We start from the raw sequence: 16,057 nt of genomic DNA, 5'->3' as shown, positions 1-16,057 counted from the left end.
TGAGAAGGCCTGTGAACAACGCTAAACCGACCAATGCGCATCGAGGACAGAAATAGCATCAATTGCATTTGCATCGGTCCCAGCCATCGGTCCTACAGCGATGGAATGAAATGGCATCAGAGTTATTCGGTTGAATCAAAGTTCCAGGTTAAATTCCCGGGTGAAATTATAGATAGAGATTCCAAATAGATTAGATAGAGAGTCCAAATAGATAGAGTCTCCAAATGCTTCGTTGTGTGTATTCTAACGAATGTTGTTATGTGAAAGTCCTGATTAGATACTGATGTTTTTATACGTAGGGTATTGTAAGAGCTTCCCTTGAATACAACGTTATATTTTCTAGTTAAGACAGCCTAATTATCATTTGAGAGCAAGAAACAGTTTCTTTCTCTCAACAACAGCAGAGTAGTGACAGCCCAGTGGTCATGTAAAACGAAGAATACGGACTGCAGAATACAGACTTTTATAAGTATATATCTTGTTATTTCGATTTTCGAGTGCTAACCGTAAACAGGGCTATTCAGGCTAATCGTGGTGTAAGTCTGCACTCCTGTTAGCCTGAATATCACACCGGGTAGCTTGAATATCACTCCAGTTATCCTGAACGTCACTCAGGTTAGCCTGAATAACGCTCCAGTTAGCCTGTTTACGGTTAGCTCTCAGCGATGGAAATGGTAACACGATTCAGTTAAAAAGCCTTCAGTCTGCAGTCTTCATTTTACCCTTAGTCTGCAATTTACCCCCGGTCTGCAGTCTGCAGTCTGCGTTTTGCACTGACCTGATAGCCCAGCCTGCATCTATAGGCTTGTTTCAGAAGAGGAAGATGAAACTACTTGCTGAATGAGAATAAAGAAAGTCTCTCTCCTACAGTAAGAATTATAATGACGAAGCAAGAAATGCAAAGATACTCGGTCCACTCCACATTAGCTTCTCGTGAATTTTATGCTGCTTTATAGTTTGGGAACTTTGAGAAAAAGAGAAACAGGTTGAATACCTGCTTAGCTGCACACACACACACAAAAACGTTTATTGCGACTAGTAGGCCAACACGTAAATATATATAGCCTCATAATTCTTTGGCAGCTTCGGACATTATTTGTTATTTTAATCGCATTTACCCTTGCTTTTTTTATCTACAGCCTCTAAATAAAATTCGCTGCAGAATTAAAAAAAATCTATCGTCGAGACTGTTGCATACATTACTACATACATTACATACATTAAATAACAAAATAGTTGTATTATGTCTTAACTGTATACTGTAAGTACTGAAACTGAAACAACATCCAACGATTACTGTTTTGTAACTCTATTTCTTTGTAGTATACTGTGAAACTGACGTATCTCCTAGGTGTTTGTAATAAAGTTTGCATAATAAAAAAAAAGGAATTTGCTTTCTTTTTTCTGGCAACCTTGCTCACATCAAAATAATATGAAGCGAACAAATTATTATCCTTCCCAATCAGTCGACTTTGCAATCAAGGCAAGCGTAAAAATATTCTGGGCTCCGGCGGGATTAGGCGGCTATGACGATAATCCTACACCGTACTGTATATGCTTCACTCGTTTACACTACTTGGCACAAAAAAGGCAAAAACGTCTATCTAAACATAATGACATGTTACCTAACGGATCCAAAAAAAACCTAAAGGGTGATTCGTCACCGTATAATCTTTACTTTCCTCTTAACATTTTAATTTAATTGGTAACTTATGTACATTCAGTACACACTTACATACTTACTTTACAAAATTACATTATTTACACCACTCACATTGCAATACTCGATTTACAGTACATTATTTACATTCCTTACAATACTAGTCGCTTACAATTTCATACCTTATTTTTTTGCCTACTCTGCTGGTTTCTTTCACTAGTAAATGCACAATATTCTACTTATAATTAAATACTTACATTGCTTACTTTTTTCCCTTATTAATTTATTTCCTTATTTATTTATTATGTTCTGTTGCACAGCAAACAAACAAACAAACAAACAAAACAAATAACAAAATTAACAAGTGCAATTGACTGGGACTGTAACTCCTACTTTACACTCCTATTTACATCGCTACTAGCTATACAAAAATTGGTCAAGAGTTTACTTACATTTAAGATTGACAATAAATTCATCTGCCATGCAAAAATATTAATTGGCAGACAAAACAAGGAGTAGATTACGCAAAAATTGGATTGTACAAAAAAACAGCAACAGCAGAAAAAAAAAGAGAGAGACAAAAGGGGAAGACAATTAACTAAGTTGACATGTACAATTATTGTAACCAGTGCTTTACATTCCTATCAACATCATTACTACGGCTACACAAAGAATTTTTCGAAAATATATTTTTGCTTAAGATTGACTATAAATTCATTTACAGATAACTCGCCATGTATTAATTTCTGATTGTACAAATAATATGTGGCATATAAAAAGGTGAAGTTTAACTTTCTGATAATGTTTGATTCCTTGCTTAGCTTGAAGCGTCAACTTTCATACTAAAAATTAATTCAGTTAGTGAAAGGCTGAAGGAGGTGATATTTTCTTTGTTGAACCATTTTATGACCTTTAAAGAGAAAAATTAGCTCCAATTATCGCCATAGAAAGTGTGAATCGTGGAATCATTCATTTCACAATATGGACACTTTGTGTCCTCCGCCTCACCAAAGAGGAATAATGTAAAAGTTTGAAATAAAAGTTTGCATCTCATTGAATAAGAATGGCAACTATTGTTATATACCTCGTTCTTCAAAGCACGCCGACACATGTAAATGAAGTGGCCGGGTATTCTGAAGTTGCTCCAAATTCCCTAAGTTTGTTATCTCACATAGACTTTCCACGCGGCTAAAAAATATGTTTTAGAGATGTTTGATCAATTTGCAGGTCTTTTTCCCAATTTAGAGTTAGCCTTCTGTTCGATTGGTTCTTTGTTCATGAGGAGCCGATAATAGTCTCTATTTTTCAATTTAGTTAAATCTATGGGGATCTCAGGGGAAAGCTGAAACATACTATTTAACAGCAGATCTGATCTTTCCGTGTGTTTTTTTTTTTGTGTGCCCTCGCACTTTCTGCAAAGTGTCTAGGAATAGCAGAAACTACTTGAAAATAGATGAGAAAGTTGCATCTAAGATCATATTTTTGGATGGATTCTTAGTAAGAGAGAAATTTCCCATTTGCTTTGAGAAGATCATGTACCAGATAGACACATTTCTTATTATGCTCATTGGGAGAATTTTTAAAACACCTCAACAAAGGTTAAATTGACCATGGTAAAGGTTAAGTCTGGATACGGACCAAGTGGCTCATCAGTCTGGCGCATATCTCCAGTTTCTGTAGCATGAAGCGACTGGAACTCTTTCCACTTCTGCCTGGATGGGATGCTAGTCCATCGCATGGTTAACCCCAGCATTAAATTCGCCGGTACCCATTTATACACCCGGGTGGAGAGAGGCACTGTGAGAGCAAAGTGTCTTACCCGAGAACACAACGTAATGTCCCCGGTCAGGACTCGATACCGGACCGCCAGATTCGGAGGCGAGCGTACCAACCATGAGGCCACCGCGCCTGCCATTAATAAAAAGACCATAAACGTATCATAAACGTTGGCTTACAAGTAACAGGGGTGGTTGTCGTAGTAGCAGCGTAAAAACAAATTATTATACTATGCCGAGCATAATAGAATTTCAGCTCTCATCTAATCCTTTTCGCGGTAAAGCTAACGCAAATAAAGCATCTTTTTATTTTAGATAAAAACAATTTTTTATCGCATTTCTTTTTCTTCTTTTTTTATTTGCCGCCTTATGTGCGGACAAACAAGATGAGGATTGATGGTTCTTTTTTTATTTAACTAGTTATATACAGCATTTTTGGCCGCGATAAAAGCTTAATCAAATCCTTACTTGAAAAGGACTTTAATCAGACCACCATCCCTCGTCAACACGTCCCACTACGGTCTATTATTATTTCTGTTTAAATATATCTCATTTCTAAAGGCTGGGGACCTCAAAAAGTGTTAATGGTCGCACTAACGAGGCATACGGATCAAAAGGGATTTTTGGTAAGAAAGCGACGGATTACTAATATTCAAGAATATTTGCTCTATTCCGCGACATCTTTACATCTCAATTTCAAGACTTTCTACAACAATCTTTTATATTGCTTAAATTCAGATGCAGATACACTTGAAACGGTTTTCGGCAGTTTTCAAGTTCTCAAAATCACATTGGTTCTGATCTTTCCGCCATTCCCCGACGGGATAAGAAAGGACGGGAATAGCTCTAGTATATTATTTGTTCTTGAACAAGTAATCTGTTGGAAGTGTTGGTCGCTCATAGTAAAATTGTTCAAGGTGAATTGATAGCTTCTCTCAGAAGGAAGTTATTCGTTTTGACATGTCTCTAGGTAGCAGCGAGACGCTTCTAATCCTTCTTAACGGTGTTTGCCAGGGTACAGCGTAAAAGCATCAAGTGTAGCGAAGGTAGAGTCATTGGGAAGTGGTCTAAGCTTAAGAAGTTGGTAGAGAAAATGGATGATATCTTTGATGTAGGATGGGGACGTCTGTACAGAAGGTTTAAGGTGGAAGTCAACAAATTTTGAATACGTTCTGTATTCCACCTCATCTGGAAATAACAGAACGTCTAGGGTTTCCAGGCTGGCGACGTTATGGAAGAATGTGGAAATGGCCAGCTCTCGTGTAAGAGTCGCAAAAGAGGTTTTGGAAGGTTGTTTCACCAATTGGGACATATTTATAAATCAGCGCTTGGTGCACATTTCTATAATTTCATGTCTTTGATTACAATTTATTTGGATTGCTTGTTGCAGAGCTTATCAAAAACCACCCGTTCTATAACTCGAAAACAGCACAGAACTATAGCACAAGCTGTTGGTACAATGACGGTATGAGCAAAATGAATTACATCTTGACAATCGAAATAAATGAGTGAAATAGTCAACATTTTCTTTACATCTAGTGAGTTAAAGAAACCCTCATGAAAGTTTGGGAGAACTCAAAAAGCTGTGGACTGATTCCTTCCTACGACTCGTGTTCCTACGGCATTTCTGGTTCTCCCAAAACTGCCACTCTTTTTTTCGATTTAAGAAGGAGGAGGCAAGTTCGAGGTTTCTATCGGTCAGACTTCCCCCCTCACCAACTGTCACCGTCGGTAGAATGGAAGAGTAAGCCACCTAAACGTACAGTGGAACTCCGCTCTACGTATACCCGCTTGATAAGGACACTCGTATGTAACGGACAGTTTCCTTTGTCCCGACGAACAGCTCTTATATTTTCTCTTAAAAAAATTCTCATATATCGTCAACCGCACTTAACGAACACTGGTTATCTGTGTAATGCGTATTTAATGGTCACAACTGTATGTGCTAATTGAAGACATTGTAATCTTTTCAAATAATAACATATTTCTACGGGTTAAAACGATATTATTACTACAAAATAGTAGCAAAATAGCGTGACATGTTTAGTTTTAATCGGTCCCTCTTTCTTAACTGTCATCGGGGGAAAGATTCTCAGGTTTCATAGCGGACCGAGGAACACAGCCAAATAACAGTAAGTTTGTTTTACATTAATGTAAATGATTATGTTATTGCTGATACAGTGTTCGGGTCCCCTGTGCAGCCCCCTTAATATGGACAAATGGATAATACGGACGTCATGGCATGTCCCCTTGTTGTCCGCATTAACCAGGTAGCAATGTATTTGCATAATCCACTAACCGATCCATGAAATAACCAAAAAATATATTTTTATCTCTGAAACTTCACGAAAAACGCGAAGTTGATGCCATTTTCAAGGACTGATCAGCTCCCGGTGCTGTTTATCGATAATTAGTAGAATGCTACTCATACACTTATGCAAATATTGCAATCTGATGGGGTGAGCTATTGCACACTATCAGCCATTATAGTTCACCACTAAATTTTCTCCGGTTCTTATTGGTTTGAATTGATCACGTGACGCGATAGTGTTCATCCGCTAAGAGACACTATCAGCCCATACTGCCAGTCCGCGGAAAATACCCGGATGGATAATATTCGTCCGTAAAAATTCTTCTAGAAACAAGCGGTTTTATGGAAAATAAACAATTGAAATTGCATTAAATGGGTTTTGTCTGTTTTCAATTTCAAATTTTACATTTGGCTTTCATGACTTTCATCTAAAAAAGTTGAAAATTAGTTAACATGATTTTTGAACTTGCGCGAGGAAGAAAATTTAGAGGGCAACAATAAAGACAATAGAGTGTTTCTGTTTCGGAACTATCGGTCTGATAGTTGCCCCTGGAAAATTTGATGTTCTTAAAACTAGCACATTTGTTTTAAGAACACCAAATTTCCGCGGGGCAACTATCAGCCGATACTTCCTCGACAGAAACACTCTATTGTATAAATAGAAATCTCGAGCAAATAAACCAATCGTTATTTAGACTGCCCCTTTGTGGCCTAACATTTGCCCGGCACATTTACCTGATGGTGGGTGAGCGGGTTAGACTAAAAATCGATAGAAACTTGGAAAATGTTTTTCATTTTTTAACTACCTTTCATCCGTCTCATATTTATATTGATGAACCAGCTGTAGTCCATAATTACAGTTCCAGATTCCCTCCCCGTGTTAATAAGTGTATCTACACGTTTTTGTAGCTGCTGCATGGTTTGGTGAGTTTGGGCAGGCTTGGAAAAAAACAGACCTTGTTTGTTTCTAACGAATATGCGGAACCCGGCTACTTCGCTCCATGGTTAGATTGCTTCAAGTCCGTTCGCTCCAACCAAAAGTTAGATCGCTACACAACAAAATTTGCTTCACTCAATACAAAAGTGACTTTGCTCCTTCGCTCCATAGTTTATTATATGGTTTGCAACAAACACAGTTGTCTAAGTTACAGCGTGTCCAAAACACAGCCGCGCGCCTTATTTGTAATGTTTTCCGCTTTGATCATATATCGCCTGCACTTTTCAAGCTTCACTGGCTGCCAGTGCAATTTAGAATTAGGTTTGAATTACTAGGTACTGCATTTAAAACTATTCACGGGCTTGCACCGGAATATATCAATTATTTAAATGGTATTAAGAGTACATCTCGCTATTCGGTGAGACAATGAGCTTCTCCTTGAGTTGCCAGGAGAGAGATTTAAGAGGACATTGGGGGACAGGGCTTTTTGTTTTGTCGCCCCCCAAGCTATGGAACTCGCTGTCCAGTAAAATTCACAACAGTAGAACTTTTGATAATTTTAAGATATATTGAAAACGCATTTATTCAGGCTAGCTTTTAAAACTTTGACCTAATTAGAATCAATTTTATTTATTTATTTGCATCTATCTATATTTATCAAGTTATTTAATCTTTATTTATCTAGTTTTTATTGTAGTTTTTAGCTTATTTTACATTATTATACTTTGTAGTTTTTAATTGTTTTATAGCTCACTTTTGTAATGCGCAGGTGATCATATATTCATGTAACCTGCGCAATATAAATGTAATTATTAATGCTATTCTTCTTCTTCTTCTTCTTCTTCTTCTTCTTCTTATTATTATTATTATTATTATTATTATTATTATTATTAATATCGTTAAGCTCGATGTAAGGCAGTAGTGAAATATCGGCGTAAACTTTTTGTTATGTCTGTTTTACCTTGAATTAACATAAGTTCGTACAGTACGCGTGGGTTGAACGTGAAAACTCAAAGCAGTTTATGTGCTTTCAATGATGTCAGAAAACTTACTTGAAACAGTTTAGTACTACGTACATTACGAGAATCTAGAACCCTTAGCACCTGAAGGAGTGGGTGTTGTTGTTAGACTTTTTGTTGAAAAAGTCTTTAACTTAAAGTCGCCCCGCGAAATCTATTCTTTTCACATGTACAGTTGGACCTCGCCAATTCGAACTTGGTTGTTTCGAATTCCCTGTTATTTCGAACTCAAAATCGTTTCCCTTGGATTTACCCTTCAGTCGTTTACTATCGGCTATTTCGAACTCTCGTTATTTGGAGCTGTTTTTCGTTTCCCCTGAAAGTTTGAAATTGCGGGGTTCAAATGTCCATTGAACCATTCCATATGCTGAGCGGTAAAGACCAAAATGCACAAACGAGAAATCAGTAAACGCTTTGGGATAATTTAAAGGCCAAGTTTGCGGGTGGAACTTAGGTTTATCATGTCCCTGGAAGGGAGTTATTGCTAAGACTTTATCTCTTTTGATTCAGAGAGCATGAAGGGAGAGACAGTAAATCCCTCATATTCGCTCTATTGCCAAGGTAATACCACTCGAGTTATTTTTAGATCATTGCCAGCTTGAGGAACTTCAGCAGAACGGTCTAGAAATAGCCAATCCCGTGGCAGAGATCTCGCTGACCTTACAGCATAAGCGTTCGAGCTGGGGGGAAGTGGGGGGGGGGGGGGTGGCTGCAGCCCCCCAGCTACAAAAATTATGTAATTTTTCAGGCAAGAATTGACAAAAATTGAGGCTGATGATGCAGGTCATTGAGTATGCAAGCTTTCAATATGACTATTTGTAGCAATTTAAGTGCGTTTTCATCTCGATTTCGACACTCGCGCATTCAGGCGATGCGTAATTTGTTTTGGGCACGAAGGTCACCGCCCACCCCCTCCTTAAGTCCGAGGGTGCCCGTACGTCTATGGGTAACGGCCAAAGTGTCTTCGCAATTTTCTTCTTCCACAAAACTGTGTTTGATAATATTATCCTCGAAAGAACTAGATAACATTTACCGTGTATATTGAACTAACAATTTTTGATATCCCCAAACAAGAACTTCAAACATTGGAACTATCGTGAGATGAACACAACCCTGGTTTGATTCATCCTTCCAACAACCATCATCAAAATCATTAGAAATCTAATTCACTCTACATTCTTTGCTATCAGCTACATACATAACATAACACTTAATTTAACCATGGAAGTATGAACTTTTTATCGTTTTTAGTGTAAAATAAACGTTAAACTGAGAAATGAAAGATTCTTGGCATGAACAACAACTTCATTCATTCACTCGTACATTTACAGTTTTATAAATATACTATATAAATAGAAGAACAGAAATAAAATGTACAATTTGAGACTGGAAACTGAAGTAACCCGAAAGTTTTCTAGTCAGTCTCCAGTTATCATAAGGTTTCTATAGATATTTAAGATAATACAGAACTGTTAAGAGAAGATATATGTGTACATGGCCTAATAGAATGGAGAAAAACAATACAAGTTTACAGAATGTTGTTCAGACAGTAAATACAATTTCATTTACTAAGAGAGGTTGAAGGCATTGAGATCTCTAAGGAGAGTAGGGATATTGTCCTAAAGAATAGTCGTTCGGTAAGAAATTGTATTCGTGTACTTTAATGGCATATTGGAAGAGATCTTGAAACAGGCTTGGTAGGAGGAATTTATGCCAAAGATGCGTGAATTTCAGGGTTTGATCGGAGTTCATAAACTCGTTATTTACTGTGAGAACATCTAATAAGTTTAGCAAGGGGAGTGCGCTTCCTGTCTGGTCGCCAAAAGTTCTTGCAAAGAATGTAGGAGAATGTTTGTTTACAATATTTGCCTCATTAGCATTTATGATACAGTTTCTGATGGAACTACAAAAACATTAGTTCTGAAGATTGAAAGGGCATAGCATGAATAACTCTCCCAAGGAATTTGTGCCCGATGTATTGAATACTTTTTGCGCGACGCGGGTTTTTTGCCACTCAGAAGTTTTGCAGTTTTTGAAAGCCAGAGTAATTTACAATTTTGTAAAGCAATACAACTCGAGCTAACTCGGACAATGTTTTTATAGCTCCGTTAGCATGGCGCATCTAAACCCTTGAGGAAGAATGGGTAGAATCGGCCCCAGGAGCTTCCACCGGAAAGTGAGAAAAGCAGGAGAAGAGATCCTCGGATTCAAAAGTAAAAGAAACGAATGGATACAGCAAGAAACATGGGACAAGATCACAGAAAGAAAGCAGACGAAAGAGAAGATAAACTCAACAAGATCAGAGAGTGTGAGGGACCGCTACAAAAAGAACTTGAACTTGAACTTTAATTTTATTTTGTTTTCTTCCATACAGCTATAATTGATTGCCCCCGCAACTACAGTTCAGAACTAACTGAGGCGGGGGTAAGAGCAAATATTAAAAAGGAAAGAAAGAAAAAAAGTAATGAGAATTTACAACAAAATTACAAAAGGTACATAGAGACAATAGAAAAAATACAGGTGACCGAAAACAAAGTAACAGTGTAATGTGCACATACATGAGCGATTAGAATATTATTATTATAAACTATGTTAATTTAAAAAACTTTTGTATCAGTTGGGAGACTTCAATATAGTCATCTTTAGAAATGCCATCTTTAGACCTGGACAAGGAGGTGAAGAGGATGGCCAAGAGGGACAAGAAGGACTACATCGAGAGCCTGGCTGAGAAAGCAGAAGATGTCGTATACTATCGCGAAGAAACTCAGGGGTAGATACAGCAACGAACATGCCTGTGAAGGATGAGAACGGCAGAGTGTTCTAACGAGAAGACTATATGAAGAGATGGCAAGAAAATTTCCAGAATGGGTATCCTCAACCGATCAGAGCCTGAAAATAGAGCCTCAATACTTGAAGCCTAAAGACATCAAAATTAACACGGAGCCTCCGTCAATATTTAATCCAAGAAATCAAGAAGGTCATCGGCGAAATCAAGAATGGTAAAGCGCCTGGGACAGACAGCATCATCACAGAACTGCTTAAGCAGGAGAATCCTCCACGTCACCATCAGTCTGAAGATCTTCCACGACATCTAGTCCTCCAAGAAAGTGCCTGAAGACTGGAAGACTGGAAGACTGGTTTGACCGTAAAACTCGCGACAAAAGGCGATCTTTCTGATTGTAACAACTACAGAGGCATAACGATCTTGAGGCTCACACGCAAAGTGTTCAGGGAGATCATGTAAGAACGCATGACTGCTGTCCTGGAGAAGAATATTGGTAAACAGCAAGCTGGCCTCCGCAAAGAGGGGTTCTGCAGTGACCGTACATGTATCTTTACTCTCGGGTAGAATGCCGTACCACGATTGCCAAGCCCAAGTAATCTGCGGAAACAAGTTGACAAAGCCTTCCCCCAAACGTGAGGCGTGAAGCAGGAATGCATACTCTGCCCTTTTCTATTGTCTTTCCCTGTATCGAATAAGTAATGAAAAGCGTCGCAAAAAACCAAGGGGCATCCGATCGACTCCCGCGTGCTCAGCGACCTGATTTTGCAAACGACATCTGCCTCTTAGCCCACCGCCACACAGCCATGCAGATCATGACTGTGGACCTAATATCCACAGCTGCTATGCTTGGACTCAAGATCAGCACGAACAAAACCAAGCACACGAGAATGAACCACCGCTCAGACGCACCGATCGTATTGCATTTAAAGGTAGTCGAAGAAAGTCAACGAGTTTACGTACCTCGGCGTACTGCACCTCATCCTGAACTTCTTTTGGCAAAACACTATTTCGAACACTGAGCTACCCCGGACAAACTCAACCAACAACATCAACTCTGAGATGAAGAGGAGAAGTTAGCGCTGGCCGGGATTGGTGAAGCCCTCAAGATGGACGGCCATCTGCCATCCCTAAGTCGCCATGCACTGAACCCCACCCGGGAAAGATAAAAAAAAAAAAAGACCGAAAGAGACCTGATGACGGACAGTAGAAAATTAAAGGAGATACGGGCAGACGGAGTCAGCCGGAGAGAGCTAAGGAGGGAAGCGAAAGACAGGCAACAGGGCCGGTCTCTGGTCATTGCCTTACGCGCCAATGGGTACGAAGAGGAGTGAGTGAGTGAGTGAGCGAGCGAGCGAGTAATAGTATATCTTTACTGCGCCTTACTCTCCAAAGGGAGGTTTTGGTCTAGTTACAATAAAGGCTTGAACATTAATTAATAAAAATATAAAATAACATTTACTATATCCGTATACAATTAATTGGAAATCTCATACCACTAATCACATTGGTGAATTAAGAATTTCTTTCCTTTTCTGAAACATTAAATGAATGTGTTTATCTATTACTTTAGATGTATCTTAATTGTCTGTTCTAAGTAAATACTAAGTCCTCTCGTTATCACTTAAACTGGAGTAACGAGAATCTACATTTAAAATACGCGAATGAAGCTCGCGTGAGTGGTAAAGCGCTGGACTACAGAAGTTGGGCGCATTGTTATTAGGCCACTGGATGAAATATGAACTGATTTTTTTCTCTTTTTTTTCCTTAGACAGATAACAGCAGCAGCTGAACAGTGGCTGCTAAAATTATTTTCCGAAAAGTATTTTTCTTCTGGATTCATCAAACTAATGATGCTACGATTAGTTTGGGAAAAGTCATTTGGAAGTTTATACTTCTACTAAGCTAAATGCGTGCAGAATTGCTAAATAATTATCATTCAAGATTCGGGTTTATGATGTTTTCTTGCCTGGTGGACAACCTTGGGGCTAATAAGTTTACATAAGGCATACTACAGTTAAAGGAAAACGATTTTTAGGTAATTACCCTGAAATAATACTGTCAATAGATTTTTGCTCAAACTTTGTCCACTCAATATTTATCATATGAGAACTTTAATTATAAAATAAAAAAGGGGGGTGCCCATGCTCGTTAAGGAGCACTGAGGCATTGAAAATGTCCCATTTTAGCATTACTTAATGCTTATTACAAGAACGCATTCCAAGTTATTGTAAACTCTTTGTGAGCCCAGACTGATGAAAACACGCCTCAAACTACAATCAATACTTGTGAAAGTGAAGAATGATCACCGCAGTTAATTTTCCAATTTAAGCAATTGGAAAGAAGAACCCTAAAAAAATCAGGGCTTCAACGGGATTCGAACCCGTGACCTCCGCGATACCGGTGCGATGCTCTACCAACTGAGCTATGAAGCTATGAAGCTATGGAAAATTAACTGCGATGATCATTCTTCACTTTCATCTACTACCGCAGTTCATATATGAATTATTTCATATAAACTTCACATCATTTCACTACTCACGGGAAGATATGAACTCAATTAATTGACCTCGCTCCCAATGTGTGGCTTCATAGCTCAGTTGGTAGAGCATCGCACCGGTATCGCGGAGGTCACGGGTTCGAATCCCGTTGAAGCCCTGATTTTTTCAGGCTTCTTCTTTCCAATTGCTTAAATTGGAAAATTAACTGCGATGATCATTCTTCACTTTCATCTACTACCGCAGTTCATATATGAATTATTTCATATAAACTTCACATCAATCAATACTTGTGTCGGACAGAAATAAACTTTTTGAGTTTAATTTTGACAGACAGCTAAATTCTTGTTAAAATATTGGAACCACTGCTATTAAACTGCGAAATAGAAAAGACTACAGTGCAGCTGCTATTTTCGTCATTTATTCAATTTTCAACGATAAAAATCAGATCAGTTTTTTCTCACGCAAAGCTAATGATTAGTTGATTAAAATGACTGGAAAAAAATTTGGGGTGCTCGTGCTCGTTAGGGAGCTTTAGCCATTTTTCAACTGACAGAACTCAATATCAAGGCAAATCCGCCATGTTTTCAATGTGCGCGTGCACGAGCGTGCGCGAATGACGCCGTAAATTATGCATAGTAAGGATGCCCAATGCAAATATGAGGAATCACCTTGAATGTTCTTGAAAGTTAGTTGAAAGTACCCCACCCCCACCCCCACCCCCATCCCGCCCCCCTCAAACAAAAATATAAAACCCTACAATCCCACGTTAAAGCCCTGGGCTTATATAACTTCACAAGTGAATTTGAGTGGGCTTATCATGAATATCCGGGGGGCATATAAGCGGTATAACAAAAATGTTTCGGAACGATGAAATAAAACGTATCTGAGAAACGAATTAAAGCTAACATACCGTTACATTTAGTCCATTCTGCCTTCACTACACAACCAAACACTTCAAGGTTGGGGCATGGGCGCGTTGGTCAGCCAGGCCCAAGATATGTTTAATTGTGACAATAAGCTTACAACAAAGCGGATAAGAGATACAACAAATAACATCCTACATGCGCCAAAGCCGGACACGTAAACCCCAAAACCTCGTATTATGAAAAATAGGGACCGTGACCAAATGCTGTGGCACCATCTTTGGGATTTTAAAGTTGATATATGAGCAACGAATGAAAGATATATCAGATAGCGTTATTTATACAATAAAAATAAACTTTATGCGAAAGTGCTAGTGGCAAGGCTGACCGTAGAATGTCACAAGTTTCTCAACCGTCTCTTTTTACAAACGCACTAACCATAAGCCTTTCCGAACTACGCTAGCACCCAGTTCCCTGTTCCGTGTCATCAAAATATTAATTTATGTCAACACCGATTATCACAAATTACATTATTAATCTATTAGCCTATAACTTTGGATTAAAAATTTTGATGTTTGTTAGGAAACGCAAAAGGAACGCCCTTATACATTAGATGGGTTATATCCAGGAGGGGGTTATAAATGGAATAATATCTTTGTTAGCAAATGGAACAGCTTATATTCGGGGGGTAGACTTATAACCGGGGGGGGCTTTAACATGGGATTTTATGGCAAATAACAACTATTTAAATATAAGTTAATCTAACAAGTTTGTGTGGTTCTGTAGATGATTATATAAAAAAAATAAATAATTAAATTTAATACACTATAATGAAATCTAAAATAAGTAAGATAAATTATTAATGATAATTTATTATTTAAATGAATTATTTGTATAGCTTGAATATTACAGTTATTTGAGATTGACAATTGTTAGGTAGTACAGTTGGTTATTAAAATCATTTCTCAAGTGGATTCACCCTTTAGTCATTTACTATCAGTTATTTCGAACTCCCGCTATTTCAAACTATTTTTCATTTCCCCCGCAGTTCAGAATAGCAGGGTTCAACTGTATCTACAATTTTGTTTCTCGATGAGATCATTGCTTTGAACCAAGTATTAAACAATGGCAACTGTGTGCACCTTGGTAGTATGTTCTCTATTATAGGTAAAGAAATCAATACAAATATTGCTTACTTGTCCAACATTTTCATAGCTTAGTTAATAAGCATCACAAGGGGCTTTCTTCAGGTCACTTCGTGATGGAGGCTGGGGAGGATACAGCATTTTAGAGTGGGGGGGGGGGTCAAGATATGTACCATCGAAGGTGGTCCCATGTAGGGGTTTGTAGGGCATCCTCCCCTCCCCTGCCCTTCTCCCTCTCCCCCATGTTTGAAATTGAGGTCCTCGGAAATGGGATTCCAGGCATTCTGAGCTCAAGTAAGCACGTCAATAATGTCTCATTTTTTTTTTAATTTTTGACCGAAATCTGCATACCCCACCCCAGACCTGCCCCAGGGAGGGAAATTTCTATGATTTTGCTTTGTTTTGATGTTTTTAGTATTCTTTTAATTTAGAATTAGATGGGAGGGGGCAGAGAGCCCTGCATAAAATATGTTTATGCATTTTGTAGAATGTTAGTCATATTTCACTGGTGGCTTCATCTCAATTTTTTTGGCAACATTGTCCCAGAGTCTCAATTTCTTTTTCAAGGCTAACAAAGTCAGTGGGCTACAGAAATGATATTTAAATATTTAATCTCACTGTCTCACAATGTCTGGAATTAATTGACATAATAGTCACACATGGGTGAGAAATTTGAATAGTTTTGGACAAAGATTTTGTTTCTGGAGAGTGGATGTTGGAATTTTTTCAGGAAAATAAAAAATTCTCCTCCAAGCATGAACCTAAACTTAGATTTCTGGACAGTTGGGGATAGAAACTAAAAAATTTTCCATAACCTCAGATATTTTCTGAAAAACACAATTCCAGTTTAGATTTACACTTTCCCACCTACAAGGGTGGGCCATAAATGTTGGAAACAATGGCAAAATGGCAAGTACCTGTGAGCTGTGATTTCTTACAATTTTCACTATACACAGGACTGACATACATGTAAAGCTTTGAGTTGCTGGTTATCTTGATGTTTACAGCCATAAGCATGAATCAGCAACAAGCCAGTTCACCAACAACATCAAGAGCCTCTCAAG

This window comes from Orbicella franksi, chromosome 7 (genome assembly GCF_964199315.1).
Source record: "Orbicella franksi chromosome 7, jaOrbFran1.1, whole genome shotgun sequence".
Taxonomy (NCBI): domain Eukaryota; kingdom Metazoa; phylum Cnidaria; class Anthozoa; order Scleractinia; family Merulinidae; genus Orbicella; species Orbicella franksi.
The sequence above is the reverse complement of the archived record's forward strand: the minus strand, read 5'-3'. Positions refer to the sequence as shown.